General features: G+C 37.3%; 1 protein-coding gene across 1 annotated transcript in view; it reads left to right on the top strand.

Annotated features, from left to right (window-relative positions):
* The window catches only part of C5H12orf40 (chromosome 5 C12orf40 homolog), a 68,973-nt gene that overhangs the window by 16,284 nt on the left and 36,187 nt on the right, over positions 1-16,502 (top strand). The window lies entirely within an intron of this gene.

Below are 16,502 nucleotides of genomic sequence, written 5' to 3'. Positions count from 1 at the left end.
ATTTGTGAATTTGCCTATCTGCTAAATTTATTTGTAACTCCAAAATCAATACTTGTGGTACCTGAGCAGTTATTCGCCAACATGTGCTGAGTAGCAAAAAACTCGAGTTGCCTGAGAAACACACTTCCAGTCAAGGTGGGACAGGATAACACCTTCCTTCTTTCTTGTTTCAGTTCTGATACAGTAAATAAGCTTCCGTTGCACAGCCTATTTAGTGTTATGGTCTTCACATTTTTTAGCTTTTTGGTGGCAGTCTTTCAGTTTCAAGTGGACTTCAGGCTGGTGTATAAGTGCTGTCCAGTTTCCTAAGTACCAGGAGACTGCGATGCACCTTACAGAGAACAGTAGCAGACAGGCTGGGTTCAGGCATGACTTACAACACTGCTGGCCATGAGTTCAATGCGGACAAATCAACAACGTATTAATGCAAGTGGTCTTGCGGTGGCACCTCTGTGGCGCGGGCTCGGACCCTCTCCTTGTGTGGCTCCCAGTGAGGCCGCCCCTCCACACGGCCGCCGGGGGGCCGTGGCCTCGCCACCGTGACTCAGCTTTCCCGCCGTAATATTCTATTCTTAATGGACATCTGGGATAGTTCAAATTTGGGACTATTATGATAAGAAAGCTGCTGTGACATTAAAAAAAATAGGAGAAACACTTCATGCTCATGGATTGGAAGAATCACTAATTTTAAGATGGAAATTTTCCCCAAATTTCTGCCAGTCCCTAGCTCCTGGCAGTTCTACTCCTTGCTTCTTGGAATGTCACTTTTTAGAGTCCACATATAGGTGAGGTCATATGGTATTCGTCTTTTTGTGTCTGGCTTATTTTACTTAGCATAATGTCATCCATGTTCATCCATATTGTCACAAATGGCATGATTTCCTTCTTTTTTTATGGCTGAACAATATTCCATTGTATTTAATCTTCTTTAACTTCTCTTAGTGTATTGTATTATGCTTTCAATAAATAAGCCTTGTGCTTCCTTGGCTGAATTCATTCCTAAATATTTTATTCTTTTTATGCTGGTGTGAATGGTATTTATTATTTTCTTAATTTCATTTTTGGATTGTTCATTGCTAAAATATAGGAATATTTTTTTATATTGATCTTGTCTCCTACGACCTTGCTGAACTCATTATGAGTTGCTAGTGGTTTTATACCATACTGGATTATGTTGTCCATATATACAAGTATTTTTACCTCTCTTTTTTCAGTCAGGATGCCTTTTACTTCTTTTTCTTGTGAACTACAGTGACTAGAACCTCTAGCACAGTGTTGAACAGCAAGCAGGCAGGCAAGAGTGGGCATGCTTGCATTGTTTAAAGAAAAAGCATTTCACTATTATGTTAGCAGTAGGTTTTTTTGTAGGTGTCCTTTATCAGGTTTAGGAACTTCCCTTCTATTCCTAGTTCATTGAAAGTTTTTATCATGGACTTTGTCAAATGTTCTTTCTGTGTCCCTTGAGATTATCATGTAGTTTTTTTCCCCTTTATTCTATTAATATATCATATATTATTTTATTTTCAAGTGTTAAACCATCTTGGGTTCCTGGGATAAAAGCTGTTTGGTCATGGTATATACTCCTCTTCATATATTGTAAGATTTGGTTTGTTATTATTTGGTTGATGACTTTTATGTCTCTATTCATGAAAATTGGTGTGAATTTTTTTTTTCTTGTAGTGTCTTTGGTGTCAAAGTAATACTAACCATACAGAATAAGTTGGAAAGTGTGTCATCCTCTATTTAATGAAGGAATTTGTGGAGAATTGGTACGGTTTTTTTCTTTAAGTGTTTTTGCATCTGGGCTTTTCTTCCTGGGAAGACTTTTAACTACTAATTTTTTTTATGTCTGTTCAGATTTTCTAATTTCTTGAGTCAGTTGTAGTAATGTATGTTTTTCTAGGAATTTATCCATTTCATCTAAGTTGTATGATTTGTTAGCATAAAATTGTTTATAGTATTTCCTTGAGAACCTTTTAATTTCTGTAAAGTCACCAATGATGACCCTGATGAGCAGGGAGCCTGATGTGGGACTCCATCTCAGGATTCTGGGATCATGACCTGAGCCAGGCAGATGGTCAACCGACTGAGCCACCCAGGCATCCCTGATGTCCCTTCTTTAATTCCAGATCTGTGCCTTTGCTCCTTTTTTTCTTGGTCACTGTAGCTAAAGATTTGCTAATTTTATTGATATTTTTAAAAAACTAAGTTTTGTATTTCTTTAGTCTTCTCTATTATATTTCTGTTCTCCATTCCATTGATTTCTGCCTTAATGTTTATAATTTCCTCCTTCTGCTTGCTTTGGGTTTAGATTGCCTTTTTTTTTTTTGGTAGATTCTTAAAGTATAACCTTAACTTATGATTTGATATTTTCTTTCTATTTAGTATAGGCATTTAAAACTATAAATTTCCCTCTAACCAATGCTTAGAGGCCAACCAATGATTACTTGGAGGTTGTGTTTAAACATCTTGAGCCAATAAGGCTTCTTTTTGTGTGCAAGACCTCACATTCAGCCAGGGTTGAGTACATACCTGAGGCCCTCTCCTGAGTGTGTATACAGACTTACACATGTGTGCAGCCTTTCAGACCGCTGGGGTGTTTTGCAATTTATTAGAGCTCATTATGCCTGTTTGTTTCCTGGATCTCTCTGTGAAATTTCTGGGTGTTTTTTTTGCTTGCTCCAAATATTGCAGCCCCAGTTAGTTGCAGTGTTGGGCTTTCCTGATGGTTTGCCACCAAGGTAATGATTACCTTTGACAAATTCCTGGGCATGGGGCTCCCCTGTCTTCACTTCTAGACTACTGAGCCTTGGTAGAGCTACCAGCCATGGAGTAGGGGTGGAAGGAAGGTAGCTTCCTGAAGCTAAAACTCCACAGACTCCCACTGTTCCTGCTAAGGTTTAGTAGTTTTTCTTGAAGTACTGCTTCTCAGTTTATTGCATGCCTTTGTTACTCTCCAGATTTTGAAATGATTGTTTTTGCAAGTGTTATCTGCTTCTGTCATTACTTTTGGGGGGGCAGGATTTATTTGCCAGACTTTCATGCATCATTCCTGAAGTCCTGCCCCACACTGATTAATTTTTAAATGTTAAGTGAGCCTTGTATTCTGGAGATAAACCCTACTTGGTTACAGTGTGCTATCCTTGTTACACATTCTTAGGTTTGATGTGCTAAAATTTTGTTAGGAATTTGTGCATTAATCTTTATGAGGGATATTTTCTGTTTCTTTTTTTTTGATATCTTCATCTGGTTTTGCTATTAGCCTAATTGTTGATGTCATAGAGTAAGTTGGGAAATATTCTCTCCTGTGTAATTTTCTGAAAGAGTTTATGTGGAATTGGTACAGTTTCTTCCTTAAATGTCTGATAGAGTTCATCAATGAAGCCACTTGGTATGGAGTCTTTTTTGATGGGAAGGTTTTGTTTACTATAATTTCCATTTTTTTACTATATACAAGGGTAGTCAAATTATTATTTTTGAGTAAGCTTCGGTAGTTTGTCATACAAGGAATGCATCTATTTTATCTACATTGTAGAACTTATTGACTTAAAGTTATCCATAATATTCTTATTATGCTTTTAAAATTTTTAACATTTATAGTGATGTCTTTTCTCTTATTACTAATATAAGTTGTGTCTTATCCCTTCTTTTTCCTGATCATTGTTTTAAATTTAAAACTAATTGGCCTATAACATTATACTAATTTCAGGTGTAAAATGTAATTAAATATTTGTATACATTGTAAAATGATCACAATAAGTTTAGTTACCATTTGTCACATACAAAGTTATAATTTTTTTTTGTAATGAGAACTTTTAAGATTTACTCTTAGTAACTTTCAGGTATGCAATACAATATTATTGACTGTAATCACCATGCTGTACATTCCCACAACTTATTTATTTTATAATTAGAATTTTTTTTTCACCTCTTGACCCACTTCACCCACTCCCCAACTTACTCTCTGGCAAACATCAACTTGTTCTTTGTATCCATGAGTTTTGTTTTGTTTGCTTGTTTTATTTTTTAGATTCTATATGTAAGTAAAACTATATGGTATTTTTCTTTCGCTGTGTGGCTTATTTTACTTAGCATAGTACCCTCAGGTTCCACCCATGTTGTCACAAATGGCAAGATTTCATTCTCTCTCTCTCTCTCTCTTTTTTTTTTTACCTTCTTTCTTTTTTTCCTTTTATTCATTTGAGACAGAGACAGAGAGACAGAGAGACAGAGAGCATGAGCAGGGGAGAGAGGCAGAGGGAGAGGGAGAAGCAGACTCCTCGCTGAGCTGGGAGCTGGATGTGGGGCTCGATCCCAGGATCCGGAGATCATGACCTGAGCCAAAGGCAGACGCTTAACCATCTGAGCCACCTAGGCACCCCCCCCCCTTTTTTTGTTTTTACTTTCTTAATCAACATTTATGAGTAAAATAAAAAGTAGAAGAAACCAGGAGTGATTCCCTGGAGTTTGTCCTGAGGCTAAATTTCTTTTTTTTTAATTTATTTAAATTCAATTAGCCAACGTATAGTAAGTACATCATTAGTTTTTGAGGTAGTGTTCAGTGATTCATTAGTTGTGTATAACACCCAATGCTCATCAAATCACGTGCTCTCCTTAATGCCCATCACCCAGTTACCCCGTCACCCCACCCTCCTCCCTTCCACAACCCTCAGTTTGTTTCCCAGAGTTAAGAGTCTCTCCCTCTCTGATTTCTTCCCATTCAGTTTTCCCTCCCTTACCCTATGGTCCTCTGTGCTATTCCTTACATTCCACATATGAGTGAAACCATATGATAATTGTCTTTCTCTGATTGACTTATTTCACTTAGTATAATAACTGGAGGCAGTTCCATTCATATCGATGCAAATGGTAGGTATTCATCCTTTCTGATAGCTGAGTAATATTCCACTGTATATATGAACCACATCATCTTTATCTATTCATCTCTTGAAGGATATCTGGGCTCCTTCCACAGTTTGGTTATTGTGGATGTTGCTGCTGTGCATATTGGGGTGCATGTGCCTCTTCTTTTTTACTACATCTGTATCTTTGGGGTAAATACCCAGTAGTGCAGTTGCTAGGTCATAGGGTAGTTCTATTTTTAATGTCCTGAGGAACCTCCATACTGTTTTCTAGAGTGGTTGCCCCAGTTTGCATTCCCACCAACAGTGTAAGAGGGTTCCCCTTTCTCCACAACCTCTCCAACATCCGTTGTTCCCTGTCTTGTTAATTTTAGCCATTCTGACTGGTGTAAGGTGGTTACTCATTTTCGTGGTTTTGATTTGTATTTCCCTGACAGTAAGTGATGTTGAGCATTTTTTCATGTGTCTTTTAGCTATTTGTATGTCTTCTTTGGAGAAGTGTCTGTTCATGTCTTCTGCCCATTTCTTGACTGGATTATTTGTTTTTTGGGTGTTGAGTTTGAGAAGTTCTTTATAGATCTTAGATACCAGCTGTTTATCTGTTAAGTCATTTGCAAATATCTTCTCTCATTCTGTAGGTTGCCTTTTAGTTTTGTTGACTATTTCCTTTGCTGTGCAGAAGCTTTTTATCTTGATGAAGCCCCAGTAGTTCATTTTTGCTTTTGTTTCCCTTGCCTTTAGAGATGCGTCTTGCAGGAGGTTGCTGTGGCCAAGTTCGAAGAGGTTACTACCTGTGTTCTCCTCTAGGATATTGATGGATTCCTGTCTCACACTGAGGTCTTTCATCCATTTTGAGTTTATCTTTGTGTATGGTGTAAGAGAATGGTCCAGTTTCATTCTTCTGCATGTGGCTATCCAATTTTCACAGCACCATTTATTGAAGAGACTGTCTTTTTGGATATTTTTTCCTGCTTTGTTTAAGATTAGTTGACCATAGAGTTGAGGGTCCATTTCTGAGCTCTCTATTCTGTTCCATTGATCTATGTGTCTGTTTTTGTGCCAGTACCATGCTCTCTTGGTAATCACTGCTTTGTAATAAAGCTTGAAATCGGGCAACGTGATGCCCCCAGCTTTGGTTTTATTTTTCAACAATCCCCTGGCTATTCGGGGTCTTTTCTGGTTCCATGCAAATTTTAGGATTGTTTGTTCCAGTTCTGTGAAAAATGCCGATGGTATTTTTATAGAGATTGCATTGAATGTGTAGATGTCTCTAGGCAGCACAGGCATTTTAACAATGTTTATTCTTCTAACCCATGATCATGGAGTGTTTTTCTATCTCTTTGTGTCTTCCTCAATTTCTTTCATAAGTGTTCTGTAGTTTCTAGAGTACAGATCCTTTACCTCTTTGGTTAGATTTACTCCTAGGTATCTTACGGGTTTTGGTGCAGTTGTAAATGGAATCAATTCCTTAATTTCTCTTTCTTCAGCCACATTGTTAGTGCAAATGCAACTGATTTCTGTGCATTGATTTTCTATCCTGCCATGTTGCTGAATTCCTGTATGGGTTCTGGCAATTTTGGGGTGGAGTCTTTTGGGTTTTCTACATAAAGAATCATGTCATCTGCGAAGAGAGAGAGTTTGATTTCTTCTTTGCCAGTTTGAATGCCTTTTATTTCTTTTGGTTGTCTGATTTTTGAGGCTAGGACTTCTAGTACTATGTTGAACAATAGTGATGAGAGTGGGCATCCCTGTCATGTTCCTGACCTTAAGGGAAAAGCTGTCAGTTTTTCCCCTTTGAGAATGATATTTGCAGTGGGTTTTTCATAGATGGCTTTTATAATATTGAGGTATGTTCCCTCTATCCCTATAGTTTGAAGACTTATTCAAGAAAGGATGCTGTATTTTGTCAAATGCTTTTTCTGCATAAATTGAGAGGATCATTTGGTCCTTGTTTTTTCTTTTATTAATGTGATCTGTCACGTTGATTGATTTGCGAATGTTGAACCACTCTTGCATCCCAGGAATAAATCCCACCTGGCTGTGGTGAATAATCCTTTTAATGTACTGTTGGATCCTATTGGCTAGTATCTTGGTGAGTATTTTGGCATCCATGTTCATCAGGGATATTGGTCTGTAATTCTACTTTTTGAAGGGGTCTTTAGCTGGTTTTGGGATCAAGATAATACTGGCCTCATAGAATGAGTTTGGAAGTTTTACTTCCATTTCTATTTTTTGAAACAGCTTCAGTAGAATAGGTATTACTTCTTCTTTAAATATTTGATAGAATTCTCTTGGGAAGCCATCTGGCCCTAGATTCTTGTTTTTTTGGGAGATTTTTGATTACTGCTTCAATTTCCTTGCTGGTTATTGGTCTGTTCAGATTTTTTATTTCTTCCTGGTTCAGTTTTGGTAGTTTGTAAGTTTTCAGGAAGGCATCCATTTCTTCCAGATTGCCTAATTTATTGGTTGGCATATAGTTGTCATGGTATATTGTTAGAATTGTCTCTATTTCCTTGGTGTTGGTCATGATCTCTCTCTTTTCATTCGTGATTTTATTAATTTGGGTCCTTTCTCTTTTCTTTTGGATAAGTGTGGCCAGAGATTTATTGATTTTTTTAAATTCTTTCAGAGAACCAGCTTCTAGTTTCATTGATCTGTTCTACTGTTCTTCTGGTTAGGGCTCTGATCTTCATTATCTCTCTTCTCCTGCTGGGTTTAGGCTTTGTTTGCTGTTTTTTCTCCAGGTCCTTTAGGTTTAAGGTTAGCTTGTATATTTGGGATTTTTCTAGTTTTTTGAGAAAGGCTTGTAATTGCTATGTACTTCCCTCTTAGGACTGCCTTTGCTGTATCCCAGAGGTTTTGAACCGATGTGTTTTCATTCTCATTAGTTTCCATGAATTTTTTAAGCTCTTCTTTAATTTTCTGGTTGACCCATTCATTCTTTAACAGGATGCTCTTTAACCTCCAAGTGTTTGAGTTCCTTCCGAATTTCCTCTTATGATTGAGTTATGGTTTCAAAGCATTGTGGTCTGAATATATGCAGGGAATAATCTCAGTCTTTTGGTATCAGTTGAGACCTGATTTGTGACCCAATGTGTGATCTACTCTGGAGAAAGTTCCATATGCATTTGAGAAGAATGAATATTCTCTTGTTTTAGGATTGAATGTTCTGTATATATCTGTGGAGTCCATCTGGTCCAGTGTGTCATTCAAAGCCCTTGTTTCTTTGTTGGTCTTCTGCTTAGATGATCTGTCCATTGCTGTGAGTGGGATGTTGAAATCTCCTACGATTAATGTATTATTATCAATATGTTTCTTTACTTTGGTTTATATAATTGGCTGCTCCCATATTGGGGGCATAAATATTTACAATTGTTAGAAAATCTTGTTGGATAGATCCTTTAAGTATGATATAGTGTCACTCTTCATCCCTTATTACAGTCTTTAGTTTAAAATCTAATTTGTCTGTTAGGAGGATTGCTACCCCAGCTTTCTTTTGAGGTCCATTAACATGGTAAATGGTTCTCCACCCCCTCACTTACAGTCTGGAGGTGTCTTTAGGTCTAAGATGATTCTTGCTTTTTTATCCAATCTGATAACCTGTGTCTTTTGGTTGGAGCATTTAACCCATTTACATTCAGAGTAACTATTGACAGATATGAATTTAATGCTATTCTATTGCCTGTGAAGTCTCTGTTTCTGTAGATCTGTCTCTGTTTCTTTATGGTTATATTACTCTTGGGGTCTCTCTTCACTTACAGTACCCATTTAATATTCCTTGCAGGGCTGCCTTGGTGATCACATATTCTTTCAGTTTCTGTCTGTCCTGGGAGCTCTCTCTCTTTCCTTCCATTCTGAATGACAGCCTTGCTGCATGTTCTTCTCATTTAGTACCCTGAATATATCTCGCTGGCCCTTTCTGGCCTGCCAGGTTTCTGTGGATAGGTCTGATGTTATTCTGATGTTCTTCACTCCGTATATAAGGAACCTCCTCTCCCTAGCTATTCTCAGGATAGCTTCCCCCCCTCCCCCACAGGATTTACAAGCTTCACTATTATATGTTGGGGTATTGATCTATTTTTGTTGATTTTGGGAGGGGTCCTCTCTGCCTCTTGGACATGAGTGCTTGTTTCCTTCCCCAGATTAGGGAAATTCTCAGCCATAATTTGCTCGAATATACCTTTTAGCCCTCTATCTCTCTCTCCACCCCCTCTGGGATCCCAATAATTCTGACATTGGTTTGTTTCAAGGCATCATTAAATTCTCAAAGCCTTTCTTCATGGGCTCTGAGTTGTCTTTCTCTCTTTTGCTCAACTTCCTTCCTTTGCGTCACTGACCCTAGCTGTTAGAGCATCCAATGTAGACTGTATCTCATTCATAGCATTTTTAAATTCGGCCTGATCTCATTTTTGCCCTTAGAGATTCTGTACTGTCATTTTTGCTTTTCTCAAGCCTAGCTATTAACTTTATAATTGCTATCTTGAATTCCATCTCTGATATCTTACTTATACCCACATCGATTAGCTCTGTGTCAGAGAACATTGCCTCTGGTTCTTTCTTTTGTTGTGAATTCCTCCTTCTGGTCATTTTGCCCAGAGAAGAATGGGTAAGCGAATGAGTAGAGTCCAAAATATCAACCACGACCCAAGCAAAATACACACTAGACAAATCTGAAGTGGTCAGAAGCCACAACAGAAAAAGCAAACAAAACCAAAAGAAACAAAACAAAACAAGGGGGTGGGGAGGGGAAGAGACTATACTCTCGCAGGGTGGACAAAGCAGGGTGATCTACTTGTTCCTGATTGTATTTTGGTCTGTGTGTTAGAAGACACCACATCCCAAAATTCCAAAGAAAGGAAAGCTTATATATATATATATATATATATATATATAAATAAAATTATATGATTATAAATATAGAATATAAATATAATTATAAATATAAAAATTATAAATGTTAAATATATATTTACAAATAAAATTGAGTAGAGTGAAAAAAAGACTAAAATTAAGCATATATCTATAAAATGTAGATGCAAAAAAATAAGTTAAAAAGCAACTTAAAACCATAAATTGGTAAAATAAGAATCTAGTTGAAATGGGAAAAAGGTAAAAAAAAAGAAATGGAAAATTTTAGATTGAAAGATAAGTCATGAGGAAACACCTGGAGCTCAATATACTATTTTCTCCTGGCACTGGAGTTTTACAGTTTTGTGGAATCCATACAGTTGTAGTACAGCTGTTCTTCCAGTCTGTCTTCTGGGGGAGGGCCTGTTTTGCTGTTTCTCAGTGGTCTTTGCCTGGGCCAAGTTGCACCTCCCCTTGTCAGAGGAATGGGCTCAATGTAAGCTGGTCATCTTTGTGGCTTTTGTTTCCTGGAGGCTTTCCGCCCTCTTCAGAGGGTCAGAGCAAAAATAGCCGTGCTGGATCTCCGGCCCAGACCCTCAAGATCCCAGTCCCCCCTCTTCAATAAACCCTCTGGGTCAAACAGTCTTCACTTCTGTGTGTGCCAAACTCCGCAGACTCCTGTGGTACGTGCCCACTGCAGTCCTCCTGGGGTGTAGTCCCAGGGAACCGTCACTGCTCCCAGGTTACGGCTGTCCTTTCCAGGGCCCTGAGAGCTTTTGCCCAGTTGTGGGTGCAGCCACTTCGCCCCTCCCAGGGGATGGTAAACAGCCCACACGTTCCAGTCCTTCTCAGGGTGCTCAGGCCAAGAGTGGTCTCCTAACGGTCCGGGCTTGTGGTTTATGGTGACCGGAGCTGAGAGTCCCTCCTGGGCTCTCTGACCATAACTAGTTTCCTCAGTCCCCTGCTTGGGCACTCTACTGTTTGATACACCCCTGTTCATTCTGTGTCTCCTGGGATCCTGAGACCACAATGACCCACCTAGAATTCTGCCCTTTTCATCCCCCGAGCCCCTTTCACAAAGGGATCTCTCTCACTGGAACAGATTTCTAAGGATTCTGATTTTGTGCTCCAGTGTTATACCACTTTCCAGTAGCCAGCTTATGGAGGCTCCCTCCTTCCTCCATTTATCTTCCAGTACTTCTCCACATTCCAATACTCCATACATCCTACCTTACAAAAAGCCCTCGCTTTTCTGCTTTTAGAGTTCCAGATATATTTTCTTATATCTCAGGCTGATTTTGTGGGTGTTCAGAATGGTTTGATAGATATCCGGCTAAATTTGAGGGACCTGATGAAATGAGGTCCCCTACTCTTCTGCCATCTTGCCTCTTCCTCTCATTCTTTTTTATAGTTAGTAGTACTCCATTACAGACACACACACACCACATCTTCCTTATCCATTTATTTATCATTGATGGACACTTAGGTTGTTTCCATATCTTGGCTATTATAAATAATGCTTCAGTGAACATTGGAGTACATATATCTTTTTACCTTTTTTCCCCCTGGTCATTATGATATAGAGATTCACTAATTTTATTTATCTTCTCCCAGAATCATCTTCTAGTTTCACATATTTATTTTCTATTTTTTATTTCATTGAATTCTGCTCTTTATTGCCTTTTGCCTATTCCTTTGTATTTAATTTAGTTTTTTTCTATTGTCTCAGGGTGAAAGCTGAGGTCATTGCTTTGAGGTCATTTTTCTTTTCTAATATAGGTGTTTTCACGCTATAAATTGTCCATTAACTGCTCCTTTTGCTGCATCCTACAAATTTTGATGTTTTAATTTTCATTCAATTGGAAGTGTTCCTAATTTTTCTTTTAATTTCTTTTTCAATCCATGAGTTATTTAGAAATTTGTTGTTTGGTTCCTAGAAATCCTAAGGCATTCCTGTATCTTTCTAAATTAATACCATTGTGGATAGGAAATATCCTTTGTATGATTTGAATCCTTTCAAATTTATTAAGACTTGTGTTATGGTCAAGAGTATGGTTTATATTTAATGTGGTAATTGATATGGTTGGATTTAAGTCTGTTCTCTTGTTTTTTTAAATTTTTTTAAAAGATATTTATTTGAGAGCGAGACAGAGCGAGCGAGCGAGAGAGCACATGAGTTCTCTCATGAGAGGCTGAGGGAGAGGGAGAAGCAGACTCTCCACTGAACAGGGAGCCTGATGTGGGACTCGATCCCAGGACCCTGGGATCATAACCTGAGCCAAAGGCAGGTGCTTAACTGAATGAGCCACCTGGTGCCCCTAAATTTGTTCTCTTGTTTTTTATTTGTCCCATATAATGTTTCCTTTTCCTCTTTATCTGCCTTTATTTCGTTTGATTGTTTTTTATGACTTAATTTACCCCTTTTGTTGGCTTATTACTTATAACTGTTTTGTTTTTCAGTGGTTGCTTTAGTTTATAGTATATATTTTAATTTATCACAGTCTGTCTTCAAGTTATACAACTTCACATATAATAACATAATAGTATGCTTTCATTTCTCCATTCTGGCCTTTGTGTATGTTCATATATTTTATTTCTATATATGTTACAGATCCAATAATACATTATTGCTCTTTTTAAAGAGAGTTATAAGAAAACATATTTTTTATATTTAAGCACAAATTTACCATTTTTGGTGGTCTCGATGATTTTGTGTAGATCTAGAATTTCATCTGGTGACATTTTCCTTCAATTCTAAAGACTTTAAAATTTCTTCTAGTATAGGTCTGCTGGTGATTCATTCTTTTTATCTTTTGTGTACTTGTCTTTATTGTACTCTTTTTGAAAGATGTCTTTTGACTTGCATTGTTTCTAACTAGAAATTTGCTGTCATTTTTATCTTAGTATCTGTATATATAATATATAATTTTTCTGTTTTTAAGATTTTTCTATCATGGATTCTCTGTCATGCACCTTCTACCATGGATTTTTATCCATTAATTAGGATGTTCATTTTCTTTCCACTTCTTGTGTTTTGGCTGTGTGGAGCTTCTTAAATCTGTGGACTTACTGTTTTTATCAAATTTGGAAACAGTTCAGCCATTAATTTTTAAAATATTTTTTCTGATTCCTTTTTCCTCTTTGAGGACTCAGATTACATTAAATTAGTCCACTTGAAGTTGTGTCCCAGTTTACTGATGCTTTGTTCATCTATTTTTAGTATTTTTTCTTTCTGTGTGTTTCACCTTATATAGATTATATTGCTTTATCTTCAAAATCACTAGTTGTATCTTCTTTGATGTCTCATCTGCTCATAAATCTGTTCAGTATATTTTTCATTGCTGTAAGTTTCATTCAACTTTTCTTTATATATTCCATGCATTTATTTCAACATGCTCAGTCTTTCCTCTATCTTCTTGAATATAGGGAATATAGGCACGGTGACTTTTTTAATATCTATGTCTACAAATACTATCATTTGTGTCATTTCTTGGTCTGTTTCTAATAATTGATTTTCCTTCTCATTATGGGTTGTACTTTCTGTTTCTTTGTATTCCTGGGAATTTTGTTTGGATTCTGTAAATTCTGAATTTTCATCTTTTTGGTGTCTGGATTTTTTTTTTTTTTTTAAAGATTTTATTTATTTATTTGCGAGAGAGAATGAGAGACAGAGAGCACGAGAGGGAGGAGGGTCAGAGGGAGAAGCAGACTCCCCGCTGAGCAGGGAGCCCGATGCAGGACTCGATCCTGGGACTCCAGGATCATGCCTGAGCCGAAGGCAGTCGCTTAACCGACTGAGCCACCCAGGCGCCCTGGTGCCTGGATATTTTTGTATCCCTATAAATCATCCTAAGCTTTGTTCTAGATACAGTTTAGTTATTTGGAAATACTATGATCTTATTGAGGCTTGCTTTAAATTTTGTTAGGCAGGACTAGATATACCTTTAGTTTTTGGTTAATTTCGCCCTCTGCTGAGGCAATATACCCTTTGAATACTCTGTGATTCCTTCTGAATTACGAGGTTTTCCACTCTGGGTGATGGGACCACAAAATTTTCCCATCTGTATGTGAGTTCCTGGACTTGTTCCATCTTATCCTGTTAGATATTCTGTCCTCCTCCCTACCTCCAGCCTTGGGCATTATTTCTTCATATGCATGTGCTGATCAGTACTTAGCTGAAGATTTGAGAACTTGCCGTAGATCTCTAGAGTGCTCTCTCATTGAAGCACTCTCCTAGTGATAATCTGCCCTGTGAACTCTATCCTCTGTATTCTTTCTGAAACCCCAGCTCTGTTTTCTCAACAAAGGGATCTGTGAGCTCTAACTGGGTTGTCCCTTTATATTCTGTGGCTTGTATACTTTCTGCAGGCAGTAGGCTAGGAGCAGTCATGGGGTTCACCTCATTTGCTTTCTTTCTCAAGAATCATTATCCTGGGGGCACCTGGGTAGCTCAGTCATTAAGCGTCTGCCTTCAGCTCAGGTCATGATCCCAGGGTCCTGGGATCGAGCTCAGCATCAGGCTCCCTGCTCCGCGGGGAGCCTGTGTCTCCCTCCCCCACTCCCCCTGCTTGTGTTCCCTCTCTTGCTGTCTCTCTCTGTCAAAAAATAAATAAAATCTTTAAAAAAAAAAAATCATTATCCTGTTCTACCTGATGGTCCATGTATGAAAACTTTTATCTCATATATTTTGTCCAGTTTTTTAATTGTGTCAGTCAGGAGGGTAAGTCTAGTTCCTCTTGCTTTGTATTGGCCAGTTGGAAGTTTTGAAACTTATTCACCTAGCAATCAAACTGATATTTTTCAAGGCAAAAAGCAAGTCAGTTTTACTTTTGTATTTAGAACCTTTCAGTACTTCTTATTGTTCTTTTAAAAAAATAAAGCTCTATTCATATGACCGAGTAATTCCACTACCACGTATCCAAAGAAAATTAAAACACTAATTCAAAAAGATGTATGCACCCCTTTGTTTATTGCCGCATTATTTACAAGGGCTAAATTATGGAACCAACTCAAGTGTCCATCCATAGTGGGTAAAGAAGATACACACACACACACACACACACAGACTGGAATATTACTCAGCCATAAAAAAGAATGATATCTTGCCATTTGCAACAACATGAGTGGATCTAGATAGTATAATGCTTAGTGAAACAAGTTAGTCAGAGAAAGGCAAATACCATATGATTTCACTCTTGTGGAATTTAAAAACAAATGAACAAAGAAGAAAGAGACAAAAGACCAGATGCTTTATTTAGAGAACAAACTGGTGGTTACCAGAGGGGAGGTGGGTGGGTGGGGGTGAGTGAAATAGGTGAAGGGGATTAAGAGTACACATATCATGATGAGCACTGAATAATGCATAGAATTATTGAGTCATTATGTTGTATACCTGAAATTAATATAACACTGTATATTAATTATGCTTGAATTAAAAATATTAAGTTCTGTGGGCCTTTTAAGACTTAGGTCATAGGTTTTCATAGGTTTTCCTTCACTGATTCTATTCAGTCTTTCTTTTTTTTTTTTTTTAAGATTTTATTGGAGAGAGAGAGTGAAAGAGAGCACAAGCTGGGGGGGCGGGGCAGAGGGAGAAGCAGACTCCCCACTGAGGAGGGAACCCAACTTGGGGCTCCATCCCAGGACTCTGGGATTGTGACCTGAGCCAGAGGCAGATGCTTAACTGACTGAGCCACCTAGGCAACCCTGTTCGTTTCTTTTTGTTCCTCAAATGTGTGGCAAATTTTGCATTTGTGCTTATTATTCTATTCCTTTGGAATATGCTTACTACTTTCTTCACATGTTTAACCATTCTGTGTTTTTCACTTATTTATCACTTCCTTACTAAGGACTTTTCTGACCAGACTATCTGATACAGGACTTCTAACACAAGTTATCCCATCACATGATCTTGTAACATCTATAAAGGCAGTGTAATTATCCTTTTTATTTGTTTATTTCTGTATTTCTTTTTATCCTTTGTACTTATTAATGGTTAATTATTTATTATTTTCCTTAACTAGAATATAAGCTGTATTGTTTCCCTGCCACATAATAGGCATACATTAAATGTCTGTTTAATATACATAGATAAATCTTTCTTTACATTTATTTTTTTAGAGTAATAAAAATTTCTCTGGTGTTAATGTTGTATATTATTGCATACTATAGGTTATGCCTTTTGGTATAATATTATCGCATTATGTTGCCCAAAACACCAATGAGACCTGTGTTGATTAACAGTGTTGGATCGTGATCTGTGAACATTCATGGGTAAAACATCTCTCTCTCCTTAATGGCAAATTGAATTCTTTTATTTCTCTGTCCACAACACATGGCATAGTGTCTGGAACACAACAAGTGTACCTGCTTGTTAGGTATTTAATAAATAACTTAAAAAATAAAATTGGAAAATCTTTCAGAATTCTAGCGGCTTATATTTCTTTTCTAAATTTCTTTGGTACCTCCAGTCTCTGGAACAACCCAACCCCCAAGTAAATTTGTTGGTAGTCAGTGACAACAAAATTTGAAATATCTTGATTTCTAATTATGTCCTATGATAGCTTTCATTTGATACAAGTTAGACATAAAGTAGAGTTAAAAAGGGACTTAAAATTTATCTAGTCTAACCTTTTCATCTAATTTATTTTATATCATGGCTTTATTATATATGCATTTGTATCACATTTTTCTGCCTTGGGAACTTCAGAGTTGTTAGGCTGAGAAAAATCTGTTATGATATTCTCATGACTATTTGATTTTAAAACAGGATAATTTTCCTCTTCACAGTCT

The sequence above is a fragment of the Neomonachus schauinslandi genome, chromosome 5, assembly GCF_002201575.2.
Source record: "Neomonachus schauinslandi chromosome 5, ASM220157v2, whole genome shotgun sequence".
NCBI lineage: Eukaryota > Metazoa > Chordata > Mammalia > Carnivora > Phocidae > Neomonachus > Neomonachus schauinslandi.
Note: the sequence above shows the minus strand (reverse complement) of the source record. Positions and strands in the feature narration are given on the sequence as shown.